The sequence below is a fragment of the Lacerta agilis genome, chromosome 1 (genome assembly GCF_009819535.1).
Source record: "Lacerta agilis isolate rLacAgi1 chromosome 1, rLacAgi1.pri, whole genome shotgun sequence".
NCBI classification, from domain to species: Eukaryota; Metazoa; Chordata; class Lepidosauria; order Squamata; family Lacertidae; genus Lacerta; species Lacerta agilis.
This window is the reverse complement of record NC_046312.1, coordinates 79,358-91,576: the sequence shown is the minus strand read 5'-3', so window position 1 is coordinate 91,576 and position 12,219 is coordinate 79,358.

Genomic DNA, 12,219 nt, shown 5'->3' with positions numbered 1-12,219 from the left:
GCCATGATTAACGCACAGACCAAGAAGCGTCACACTGACACTTTCCAAAACGTGAAATGGCTCCTTCTCAGTAACTAGGTCTACCTTTCATCATGAGGGGCTGTTAGACACAGAGCCTTTGCCCAGCAACTGCAACCATGTGCCGTTTGCTACCTGGGACTCACTGGGCAAGGTGCCTCTAATAATTTCAGTCACAAGTGCCAAGCACAGGCAGTTGAGTGCTGTAGACCAAATGCTTTGGCAGCAGTCTGGGATCTTGGGGGTTCGAGCTTCATTAGGATGTTCACCTCCAGTCCACTCATGGACTCAATTGCTTGGCTTTGGTCAATCAGAGCAACTTCAAGGAGGGCATGAATGGATCACACTGTCATGGACCATGTAATGATTAGCCATTGATCCACACAGGTGAAGAGTCAAGGGGATCTCCCCCTCCTGCTGCAACAAGCTCTCCTTCCATCTCCCAGAACCAAAAAAGGGTTGAAATGGAAGAGCAGGCTGCATGCAGACACAGTCTCAGATTGCTTGAGGGAAGCCCTGGAGAGGAGGGGACTTTGGTGGCTGTGGGAAAGCTGTGACTTTCAGTCTCTGCAATTGATTTGTGAGATAAGACCTACCAGGATGAGCTGCTCATTAGATCTGACACTCAGGAAAATCTGTGAAGATTGTGTCTTTACAATAAAGAGTTAACTCCAACTTTGAACAGGGTGCTTTTCTGCCAGCTCACTCTGTGACACCCTAGATCATTTTCACATGTCCCTCATCTTATATTTGTGCATCTGGTTCTTCCTGCCTAAGTGTAGAAGCTTACATTTGTCTCTATTGAAATGCAATTTGTTAGCTTTGGCCCAGTTTTCTCCAATCTGTTAAAGTCATCTTGAATCCCAATTCTGTCTTCTGTAGCATTAGCTATCCATCCTGGTAAGGTGTCACTGGGTGAGCATCCCCTTAATTCCTTCATCCAAGTAATTTAGCAAGACAATGGGCCCAGAAGAGAACCCTGCAGCACCCCACTTTTCACTTTTTCCCCAGCATGATGAGGAACCATTAACGAGTACTCTTTGGGTTCAGTAAGTCAACCAGCTACAAATCCACTTAACAGTTATCTAATCCAGCCCACACTTTACCAGCTTCCTCTCAAGAACATCATGAGGGACTTCATCAAAAGCCTTACTAAAATCAAGATACACTATGTCCACAGCATTCCCCTGATCCAGCAAGCCTGTAACTCCACCAACAAAAGAAATGAGATTGGTCTTGCATGACATATTTTTGAGAAACCCATGCTGGGTCTGAGTAATCACAGCATCTTTTTCTAAGTGCTCATAGATTGACTGTTGACTTATCTGTTCTAGGACCTTTCCTGATATTGATGTTATGCTCACCAGTCGGTAGTTACCTGGGTCTTATTTTTCTCCCTTTTTGAAAATGGGGACATTTGACCACCTCCTCACCTGTTCACCAAGAATTCTCAAAGATCGCAAAGGCTGAGATTATACCCGCAAGCTCCTTTAGTTCCCTTGGATGCAGCTCATCAGGCCCTGGAAATCTGAATTCATTTAAAGTAGCTAGATGTCCCCTTACTACCTCCTTTCCTTTCATGGGCTACAACTCCTTTTTTGCATCATTTGTTTTGTCACTAGGTTGGTCATTGCTTTCCTTTTGTGTGAAGACAGAGAAAAAGTAGGTGTTGAGCAGTTCCGCCTTCTCTCTGTCACCCAAGAGCATTTCTCTGTCTTCTTCATGCAGATGACCTACCACTTGCTTATTCTTCATCTTCCTTCGAACATCTATATATATATATATAAATGTTCCCATTGCGTGCGCGTTCGAGACTACTGTGCTCCATAAGTTCTGGACCAAATCACATCAAATTAGGACAAAGCATAACATGACCATCAAGGAAGGATCTGGCATCATAAAAATTCAAAAAAAAACCACACCTGATATACCTAAAATAAAGAATAAACGTCAAAAAAATGCCGCACACATTAGACATCACCAGCAAAGCATCACCCTCTAGTGACAGCTACAGTGCAGCTACAAAAGCTAAACATTGGCACCACTATTAGATGTCACAAGCAAAACAGCCCTCTAGCAACAGTTATACTGGTACTGCAGCTAATACAGCTTCCCCCTGGCAGAACTCCGTCGGCCATTTGCAATATCGCAAACCAGTAATTGAAAAGGGGGGGCTGAAAATAGGGTAACTGAAAACGGGGGTGGGCAAAAGAGGGTAATTGAAAACAGGGGGGCCAAAAATAGGGTAATTGAAAATGGGGGGTGCTGCAAAGAGGGTAATTGAAAAGGGGGGTGAAAAGAGGGTAATTGAAAACGGGGGGAAGAAAAGGGGCAGACAGAAGTTGAATAGAGGAACTTCTTCAATTTCACAAAAGCATTGAAAGGGGGGGTAATTGAAAATGGGGGGGGGAGAGAGAAGGGGCAGATGGAAGTTGAACAGAGGAACTTCTTCAATTTCACAAAATCATTGAAAGGGGGGAACGGAAAAGAGGGTAATTGAAAATGGGGGGCTGAAAAGAGGGTAATTGAAAACGGGGGGAGAAGGGGCAGACGGAAGTTGAACAGGGGAACTTCTTCAATTTCACTAAATCAATACAATCATAAAAAATTTAAAAACCACAACAACGTGTGGCCAGGTCAGCTAGTAGCTGAATAAACCTTTATTATAATTGTTAACCTCTCTTGCAAGCCTGAGTTCATACTGAGCTTTAGCCCGCCTGACATTCACCCTACATCTGTTGGCTACTTGTGTATAATCCTCCTTTGTGATTTCTCCGTTCTTCCATTTCTTATACATTCCCTCCTTAACTCTCAGTTCATCTGTAAGCTCCTTATGCAGCCACACCGGTTTCCTTAGATGCCTCCCACTTTTCTTTATTGTTGGAATTGTCTGCATTTGGACCTTCAATATTTCATCTTAAGGAAACTCCCATCAATCTTGGACTCCCTTCTCTCTGAGTATTTCTGACCATGGGATCTTACCCAGTAGTTGTTCCTGATGTTTCATTGGAGTAATGTATGAAATTTGCAGCATGTGGGTCATTTCAAGAGTAAGCACTATATGCCAGGATGCCCCTTGCAGGACTCCTGACTTCACAAATATTTTGTCACAAAACCTTGGTATCACACTGCTTGAAACTTTCCCCCCTGTAATCCTTGTTCATTCTTAATTCAGGTTATCCAGAGTTGCATGCTGCATACATTGAGAAACGGATATGACTATGCAAAAGCTAAAACTATTCCACACTTGCACAAGGCGCTATTGGTGCTTCTACAAAGGCAAGAGATGTAACCTTTGCTCTTAGCTCCATGATTACAGGGTGGAGAACAAAGAAGCCACCTAACATTCTTACTAAGAGGATTTCACCAAAGCCCAAAGTTGTCACAACCTATTACGGCAAATGAAGCCTGGCATTTCACAAAAGGCAGAAACACTTTAATTTGATTGCGAGAGATAGAATTCCTCATCTCCATGGTTTCTATTTCAGCCTAATCCTACTCAAATGACATAAGCACTTTCATACTGGTGATTATTTCTAAATCTCTGCTCTTGACAGGGGAAACATGACATTATCTCCCCACCAGAGGAGTTATGGGTAGATATTGTGCCTGAAAGGTAGTCAGACAGGGCGGGTAGGGGGCCCTTGGACAAGGCAAGAAAGGGTGCCAGCAGCTGGCGATCAAGAGGAGATCTGGCGCTTTCTGGGTTCAGGAGTGGGCACGACCCATGGGGCAGAGTCCAGATAACAGGTCTTCAAGCGGCACCCATCTGCTGCTGCTGCACCTGACTCTTGGATGGAGAGGCAACGAGAGGAGTCCTGTGGCACCCAAAACAAGCCAGACCAAACGCCAGAAGCTCTTGTAGGCTTGGAAGGAACTAGGGAGAATGTCTTCCTTTCTTTCCTTCAGTCCAGGGCTTCTGCGGGAGCCTGTCCTGGCTGTCCATGGCTGTTGGGATTGGCGAGGGGGGAGCGCAGCCTTCCTCTCCTCGCCTCCCCACACTTGCTTATAGCATCCACTACAAGGCAGGCCCCCTTCATGGATCACTGCCTTGTCATAGAATCATAGAATCATAGAATCATCGAGTTGGAAGAGACCACAAGGGCCATCCAGTCCAACCCCCTGCCAAGCAGGAAACACCATCAAAGCATTCCTGACAGATGGCTGTCAAGCCTCCGCTTCAAGACCTCCAATGAAGGAGACTCCACCACACTCCTTGCCAGCAAATTCCACTGTCGAACAGCTCTTACTGTCAGGAAGTTCTTCCTAATGTTTAGGTGGAATCTTCTTTCTTGTAGTTTGAATCCATTGCCCCGTGTCCGCTTCTCTGGAGCAGCAGAAAACAACCTTTCACCCTCCTCTATATGACATCCTTTTATATATTTGAATATGGCTATCAGATCACCCCTTAACCTTCTTTTCTCCAGGTTAAACATACCCAGCTCCCTAAGCCGTTCCTCATAAGGCATCGTTTCCAGGCCTTTGACCATTTTGGTTGCCCTCCTCTGGACACGTTCCAGCTTGTCAGTATCCTTCTTGAACTGTGGTGCCCAGAACTGGACACAGTATTCCAGGTGAGGTCTTACCAGAGCAGAATATAGTGGTACTATTACTTCCCTTGATCTAGATGCTATACTCCTATTGATGCAGCCCAGAATTGCATTGGCTTTTTTAGCTGCTGCATCACACTGTTGACTCATGTCAAGTTTATGGTCTACCAAGACTCCTAGATCCTTTTCACATGTACTGCTCTCAAGCCAGGTGTCACCCATCCTGTATTTGTGTCTTTTATTTTTTTTGCCCAAGTGTAGTACTTTACATTTCTCCCTGTTAAAATTCATCTTGTTTGCTTTGGCCCAGTTCTCTAGTCTGTTAAGGTCATTTTGAAGTGTGATCCTGTCCTCTGGGGTATTAGCCACCCCTCCTAATTTGGTGTCATCTGCAAACTTGATCAGGATACCCTCAAGCCCATCATCCAAGTCATTGATGAAGATGTTGAATAAGACTGGGCCCAAGACAGAACCCTGTGGCACCCCACTAGTCACTTCTCTCCAGGATGAAGAGGAGCCATTAATGAGTACCCTTTGGGTTCGGTCAGTCAGCCAGTTACAAATCCACTGAATGGTAGCATTGTCTAGCCCGCATTTTACCAGCTTCTTTACGAGAATATCATGGGGCACCTTGTCAAAGGCCTTGCTGAAATCAAGATAGGCTACATCCACAGCGTTCCCTTCATCTACCAGGCTTGTAATACTGTCAAAAAATGAGATCAGATTGGTCTGACATGACTTATTTTTCAGAAACCCATGCTGACTTTTAGTGATCACAGCGTTCCTTTCTAGGTGCTCACAGACCGTTTGCTTAATGATCTGCTCTAGAATCTTTCCTGGTATTGATGTCAGGCTGACTGGGCGGTAATTGTTTGGGTCTTCTCTTTCCCCCTTTTTGAAAATAGGGACAACATTTGCCCTCCTCCAGTCTGCTGGGACTTCGCCTGTTCTCCAGGACTTCTCAAAGATTACTGCCAGTGGTTCTGAAATCACCTCTGCCAGTTCTTTTAATACTCTTGGATGTAGTTCATCTGGCCCTGGAGACTTGAATACATCTAAACTAGCCAAGTATTCTTGTATTACCTCCTTACTTGGCGAAGGGGCTTGAATTACTCAGGGAAGCTATGGAAAGTTCAAGATGGACAGGTCATAGTGGAGAGTTTGGACCAAACGTGATCCACCTGGAGTAGGAACTGGCAAGCCACTCCAGTATCCCTGCCAAGAAAACTCCATGGACAAAGACAACAGGCATATAAAAGATATGACGCTGGAAGATGAGCCACTCAGGTCGGAAGGCGTCCAACATGCTACTGGGGAAGAGCGGAGGACAAGTACAAGTAGATCCAGAGCTGATGAAGCGGCTGGGCCAAAGCCGAAAGGACGCTCAGTTGCGGATATGCCTGGAAGCGAAAGGAAAGTCCAATGCTGTAAAGAAAAGTATTGCATAGGAACCTGGAATGTAAGAACCATGAACCTTGGAAAGCTGGATGTGGTAAAAAATGAGATGGCAAGAATAAACATTGACATCCTAGGCATCAGTGAACTAAAATGGACAGGAATGGGCGAATTCAGTTCGGATGACTATCATATCTACTACTGCGGGCAGGAATCCCGTAAAAGAAATGGAGTGGCCCTCATAGTCAACAAAAGAGTGGCGATAGCTGTACTGGGATGTAATTTCAAAAATGATAGAATGATCTCGATACGAATCCAAGGCTGACCTTTTAACATCACAGTAATCCAAGTTTATGCACCAACTACAAGTGCTGAAGAAACTGAAATTTATCAATTCTATGAAGACTTACAACATCTTATAGAAATGACACCAAAGAAGGATGTTCTTCTCATTATAGGGGATTGTAATGCTAAAGTAGGGAGTCAAGAGATAAAAGGAACAACTGGCAAGTTTGGCCTTGGAGTTCAAAATGAAGCAGGGCAAAGGCTAATAGAGTTCTGTCAAGAGAACAAGCTGGTCATCACAAACACTCTTTTCCAACAACACAAGAGACGACTCTACACATGGACATCACCAGATGGGCAACATCGAAATCAGATTGATTATATTCTCTGCAGCCAAAGATGGAGAAGCTCTATACACTCAGCAAAAACAAGACCTGGAGCTGACTGTGGCTACAGTTTCTTGTAGCAAAATTCTTATATCATCAGTTTCTTATAGCAAAATTCCAGCTTGAACTGAAGAAAGTAGGAAAAACCACTGGGCCAGTAAGATACAATCTAAATCAAATTCCTTATGAATACACAGTTGAAGTGAAGAACAGATTTAAGGATTTAGATTTGGTGGATAGAGTGCCTGAAGAACTGTGGATGGAGGCTCGTAACATTATACAGGAGATAGCAACGAAAACCATCCCAATGAAAAAGAAATGCAAGAAAGCAAAGTGGCTGTCCCATGAGGCCTTACAAATAGCGGGGGAGAGAAGGCAAGCAAAATGCGAGGGAGATCGTGAAAGATACAGGAAATTGAATGCAGATTTCCAAAGTATAGCAAGGAGAGACAAGAGGGCCTTTCTAAACGAGCAATGCAAAGAAATAGAGGAAAATAACAGAATGGGAAAAACCAGAGATTTGTTCAAGAAAATTGGAGATATGAAAGGAACATTTCGTACAAAGATTACTACAATTAAGGACAAAAGTGGAAAGGACCTAACAGAAGCAGAAGACATCAAGAAGAGGTGGCAAGAATACACAGAGGAATTATACCAGAAAGATATGGAGGTCTCATACACCCCAGGTAATGTGGTTGCTGACCTTGAGCCAGACATCCTGGAGAGTGAAGTCAAATGGGCCTTAGAAAGCCTCGCTAACATCAAGGCCAGTGGAAGTGATGATATTCCAGCTGAACTATTTAAAATTTTAAAAGATGATGCTGTTAAGGTGCTACACTCAATATGCCAGCAAGTTTGGAAAACTCAGCAGTGGCCAGAAGATTGGAGAAGATCAGTCTACATCCCAATCCCAAAGAAGGGCAGTGCCAAAGAATGCTCCAACTACCGCACAATTGCACTCATTTCGCACGCTAGCAAGGTTATGCTTAAAATTCTACAAGGCAGGCTTAAGCAGTATGTGGACCGAGAACTCCCAGAAGTGCAAGCTGGATTTCGAAGGGGCAGAGGAACCAGAGACCAAATTGCAAACATGCTCTGGATTATGGAGAAAGCTAGAGAGTTCCAGAAAAACATCTACTTCTGCTTCATTGACTACGCAAAAGCATTTGACTGTGTCGACCACAGCAAAATAGGCAAGTTCTTAAAGAAATGGGAGTGCCGGATCACCTCATTTGTCTCCTGAGAAATCTCTATGTGGGACAAGAAGCTACAGTTAGAACTGGATATGGAACAACTGATTGGTTCAAAATTGGGAAAGGAGTACGACAAGGCTGTATATTGTCTCCCTGCTTATTTAACTTATATGCAGAATTCATCATGCGAAAGGCTGGACTGGATGAATCCCCAACCGGAATTAAGATTGCCGGAAAAAATATCAACAACCTCAGATATGCTGATGATACTACCTTGATGGCACAAAGTGAGGAGGAATTAAAGAACCTTTTAATGAGGGTGAAAGAGGAGAGCGCAAAATATGGTCTGAAGCTCAACATCAAAAAAACTAAGATCATGGCCACTGGTCCCATCACCTCCTGGCAAATAGAAGGGGAAGAAATGGAGGCAGTGAGAGATTTCACTTTCTTGGGTTCCATGATCACTGCAGATGGTGACAGCAGTCACGAAATTAGAAGACGCCTGCTTCTTGGGAGAAAAGCAATGACAAACCTAGACAGCATCTTAAAAAGCAAAGACATCACCTTGCCGACAAAGGTCCGTATAGTTAATGCTATGGTTTTCCCAGTAGTAATGTACGGAAGTGAGAGCTGGACCATAAAGAAGGCGGATCACTGAAGAATTGATGCTTTTGAATTATGGTGCTGGAGGAGACTCTTGAGAGTCCCATGGACTGCAAGAAGATCAAACCTATCCATTCTCAAAGAAATCAGCCCTGAGTGCTCATTAGAAGGACAGACCCTGAAGTTGAGGCTCCAGTACTTTGGCCACCTCATGAGAAGAGAAGACTCCCTGGAAAAGACCCTGATGTTGGGAAAGATGGAGGGCACAAGGAGAAGGGGACGACAGAGGATGAGATGGTTGGACAGTGTTCTCGAGGCTACTGACATGAGTTTGGCCAAACTATGAGAGGCAGTGAAGGATAGGCGTGCCTGGCCTGCTCTGGTCCATGGGGTCACGAAGAGTCGGACACGACTGAACGACTCAACAACAACAACAACAACAACAACAATGGCATCTTAATTCAGGGGGAATCCATAGCCTACTTTAAAAAAAATCACTGGATGAGATTTCTTTTAAATACCCTGCTTCTGTGATAGGGACACACAGAATTCAAGCTGAGAATACAAATTCAGTGCCTAATTATATTATAAGCATTTTGCATCTGAGTTTATCAAAGAAATGTAAGCAAGAATAGACACCGAACTTACAGTACCATCTCATGCATCTCTACTAAGAGCCAGCCTCACTGAGTTCAGTGGGACTCCCAGGCGAAGTGTGTAGCATTTCTGCCTCAAGCCTGGCAGTAAACAAACTCTGCATCTTCTTCTCAAAGTTCCCAAGGGGATTCCTAAGACTACTGCATTCCGGCCCTCTAGGCCTTGCGCTACAAAATCCCACTTCACATAAGCATAACAATGCTGGTGGAATGAAGAGTGCCATCTGAGAATGCATTCATTTTTGGTACACAAAATCAAAGTTTAGTACAATGTAGTTAAACTCATGATATCTGAGCTTTGATCTATGTGAACCAAAGTTTGTTACCTCAAAAAAAAAAACCCAATTTCAGTGCATTGAAATATGTGTATGTAAATTTAAGCTCAGAATTTATGAACTCAAGGGGAGAAAATTTTGAAATCTGTACAATTATATCTGAGCCCCATGAATCAGACTTGTAAGAGCAATTGTGTTCTTTTAAAGCATAAGGACTATAATAACACACTAAAAACATAAAACAAAATAAAAAATATTCCTTCCAGTAGCACCTTAGAGACCAATTCAGTTTGTTATTGGTATGAGCTTTTGTGTGCATGCACACGAAAGCTCATACCAAGAACAAACTTAGTTGGTCTCTAAGGTGCTACTGGAAGGAATTATATATATATATATATATATATATATATATATATATATATATATATATTATTTTGTTTCGACTATGGCAGACCAACACGGCTACCTACCTGTAACTCTAAAAAAAGAAAGCTAAGATTTTCTGGTTTCTTGCTTAAGAAGCTAAATTGATGTCATAGATCAGTGTTTTTCAACCACTGTTCCGCAGCACACTAGTGTGCCGCGAGATGTTGCCTGGTGTGCCGTGGGAAAAATTGAAAAATTCGAATATCAAGTTTGTGTTCAGCCAAACAGACCCAGGTTGCGCACTGAATAAAGTATTTTATAATTTTTCATATTTCTGTTTACTTACTATTTCATAATAAAGTAATTATAAAATACTTTGTGTTTATTTGATTCCTATTCAAGAGAATTACTTTATATATAGTCAATATAGGCACAGAGTTAAATTTTTTAACATTTTCTAATGGTGGTGTGCCTCGTGATTTTTTTCATGAAACAAGTGTGCCTTTGCCCAAAAAAGGTTGAAAAACACTGTCATAGATCACACAGTGATGTATTCCCAACTGATTAAGCAGCTGGACTGATGTCATGGATCACACTATGATATATTCACACAACTCAGCAGGTTTTAAAGCTTTGACAATACTCATCATTTTCCTGTCAGTAGGAGATGCAGCTTGAGGTGGATTTGTAGCATCCCATGTTGTTTGACTCCGATACTCCAGTGGCTCTTCTGCCTCCTGCTTACTCTCTTGTATCCTTGCAGGTTCCTCTAGAGCACTTACCTTCAGCAAGGTAGAGGGCCACCTGAAACAGGTGGGGAAAGTCTACACCAGCAGCTCCAGAGCAAATATATGGAGCTGGCTTCCTTCCTAATCTATGGAGTGAGGTCTCCTTCCTAAAGAAAGTACTAGAGGAGTGGGGGAGAAACTCATGTAGCACAGGCCGCAGCACCAGAAAGAGCCTACATGACAGCTGACGCTTAGGTTACATGGCTATGAGCAGCCAGCAGGCAGGACAAGAGCCTCCTTTATTTTATTTATTTTGCTTTACTTTACATTGTTTTGTTTTTTAATTTGTATTCTGCCCTTCACCCAAAGATCACAAAGCAGTTCACAATATAGGGTGCCCTAGCCTGCTGTCTTTGGTTTTCCTTTGGGTAAGGACAGTGGCCCATCGGTTTGGTAGTCAGCATGTTCTAGCATATTCAGTGCAATTAACTTCAGCCACATAGGGCAATGAAAGACATGGGAATGATGGGGAAGCCCTATGTGCATTGGGAAAATGTGGCTTTACCCAAAACACTTGTTACATTATACATCCCTTACTAACTCCATTCTTCCATGTCTCCTAACAAAGCAAAATAACACCTGTTTATCTGACTTTTGTGTTCAAATTATCGCACCACATTGAATATGCCCCAATTACCATATTTACTTGAATCTAATACACACCTTTTTTGGCCAAATCACGTTGCGAATATTTAGCTGTGCATTAGACTCGATGACACATTCACATTTGTCAGCAAATACTTTTTTTGGTTTCAAGGTTCTGCAAATTGAGGTGCGCATTAGATTCAATGGCGCATTAGACTCAAGTAAATACGGTACCTCGTGCTTTGTAACCACAGAGTAACTAACATTCCCCTTTCCTGACAGTGCAACACTGTTTGAGCAGGAGTCAGGGAGCCAGACAGAAGGAAGGGGAAGACTTCAACACAGCTCAGACTCTGCAACCCAGATGCAAGGTTTAAAGGCAAGGCCCAGGGCTGTTGGAGATGCTGCAGGTTGACTGCGAGGGGCCAAGTCCATTGCTGTCCAAGGTTCTGAACTACTAAAGAGCCGAAACAGAACAGAAAATTCTTTCCAGTAGCACCTTAGAGACCAACTGAGTTTGTTCTTGGTATGAGCTTTCGTGTGCATGCACACTTCTTCAGATACACTGAAACAGAAGTCACCAGATCCTTAAATATAGTGAGGGAGTGGGGAGGGGTATTACTCAGAAGGGTGGTGGGAATGGGTGATCAGCTGATAGGTGTGGAAAACCTGTTGACGACTCTTAAGGCTGCAATTAGTCTTGCAGGGAAAGGCAAGGGGTGAGATCAGGTTTCTCCATGGTTTTAAGTTTGGTGATTAGTTGCAATTCAGCCACTTCTCTTTCCAGTCTATTTCTGAAATTTCTTTGTATTAAGACAGCTACTTTGAGATCTTTTATAGAATGTCCTGGGAGATTGAAGTGTTCTCCTACTGGTTTCTCTGTCTTGTGATTCCTGATATCAGATTTATGTCCATTTATCCTTTGGCGTAGAGTTTGGCCTGTTTGTCCAATATAGAGAGCTGAAGGGCACTGTTGGCATTTGATTGCATACACAATGTTGGAAGATGAGCAATTAAATGGTCCCGAGATGGTATGTTTGATGTTGTTGGGACCAGTAATGGTGTTGTCCGGGTTTATGTGGCAGCAAAGTTGGCATCTGGGTTTATTGCAGGCTCTGG